The sequence below is a fragment of the Dipteris shenzhenensis genome, chromosome 1 (assembly GCF_047967505.1).
Source record: "Dipteris shenzhenensis isolate YYH24624 ecotype China chromosome 1, Dip_SZ_1.0, whole genome shotgun sequence".
NCBI lineage: Eukaryota > Viridiplantae > Streptophyta > Polypodiopsida > Gleicheniales > Dipteridaceae > Dipteris > Dipteris shenzhenensis.
In genome coordinates this window covers 40,850,170-40,851,901 of record NC_141596.1, presented here as the reverse complement: position 1 = coordinate 40,851,901, position 1,732 = coordinate 40,850,170, and positions in this window count along the sequence as shown.

Sequence of the window (1,732 nt, the reverse complement as noted above, 5' to 3'; positions counted from 1 at the left end):
CTAATTTTTGTCAAACATTTTACTTTATTGCCATGTTTAACCACATATGATCAATGGATATCACAAACAATTAGATTAAGAAACTATTCCAGATCTAAAACAAATATTTGACATTTTCATTATTACAAAATTTTCCTTGAAATCTTATTTTATTCCATTACCCATTGCATCTCACTTCCGATTATGTAAAAAATTGTGCATTATCTCATGAACATCAAATAACCCCCAAATAACAGGAAATATCATAACACTTGGATATCCTATAATGAGAATATAGATTTCTAGTATCCAAGCATTTTTATATGTTAATACATGAGCTTGTTGATGGGATTTTTTATAAGAACCAATCCCTCATAAACTAACTAAGAAAATATACAACTATTATGGCGAACCAAATAGAAGGATTTATTTGAAATATTGAATCAATTCACAAGCTCCTCATGAAGTACTTAGTTTTTAGTTCTTTCGCTTGGTGACATTAATTTGTATACTTATGTTCTTTAGAATCTTGCAAGTATGGAAAAAGTTTTAAAGGGGAATATTATATATATATTAAGCCTTGGAATTTGGAACAATATAAAAAAATCTCTAAATAATATATCCTATCCATATCCTTCTTTAGGAATTTTTAGCTTCCACATGGGACTTCAAGTTCCCTCATGGGATTTTAGGTTCCCTCAAGGGATTTCCTCCGTTTTGTGTCATCTCTTGCATGATAATTAGAACTCCCTTATGCAATTAAACCTCTCGATACAGAAAAAGCTCTAAATAATATGTCATATCCATATCCATTTTTAAGAATTTCTAGCTTCGATATGGGACTTCAAGTTCCCTCATGGGATGTCAAGTTTGCTCATGGGATTTTCTCCTTTTTGTGTCATCTCTTGCATGGTTGTTAGAACTCCCTTATGGAAATAAACCAATATCCCTTGATGCTTTACATCAATATTGCACGTGTCCACTTGAAGTCTTAAACATGACATTTGAATCAATATCTTGCATGAATATTTAAAATCTTGAACATGAAATTTGAAGCCCCCATTTATGATGTCTTAAACTTAAAACATGCCATTTAAATGAATATCCCACGTGAATATTTGAAGTCTTAAACATGACATTTGAATCACTATCCCGCTTGAATATTTGAACCCTTAAAGACGACATTTGAATCAGTATCTGGAGTCAATATTTGAAGTCTTTTTAACCTATTATATAGCCCTTGATGGATTAAATCAGTATCTTGCAGGAGTATTTAAAATCTTGTTGAACGTGGCATTTGAAGTCCCACATATGAGTTTGGTACTCCCCTGTAGGAGTGGATCAATATCCTGCATAGAATCTTTAAAGTCTTGACATTAATTTAAAGTCCCATATACAAGTTTAGAAGTCCACTCTGGGAGTGAATCAATATCCCACATGAATATTTGAATTTCCAAATGGGATATTTAAAGTTATTTGGAATGTTGTTGAGCACGACATTTGAAGTCCCATATATGAGTTTGGTACTCTCGTATAAGAGTCAATCAATATCCCACATGGAACCTTTGAAGTCCTAAACATCGTATTTAAAGTCCCACATACAAGTTTAGAAGTCCATTGTGGGATAGAATCAATATCCCACATGAAATATTTGAATTTCCAAACATGATATTTCAAGTCCTGTATAGGCATTTGGAGGTTTGTTATGGAATTTAAAGTCCCACATAGGAGTTTTAGGGTCTCCTATGGGATT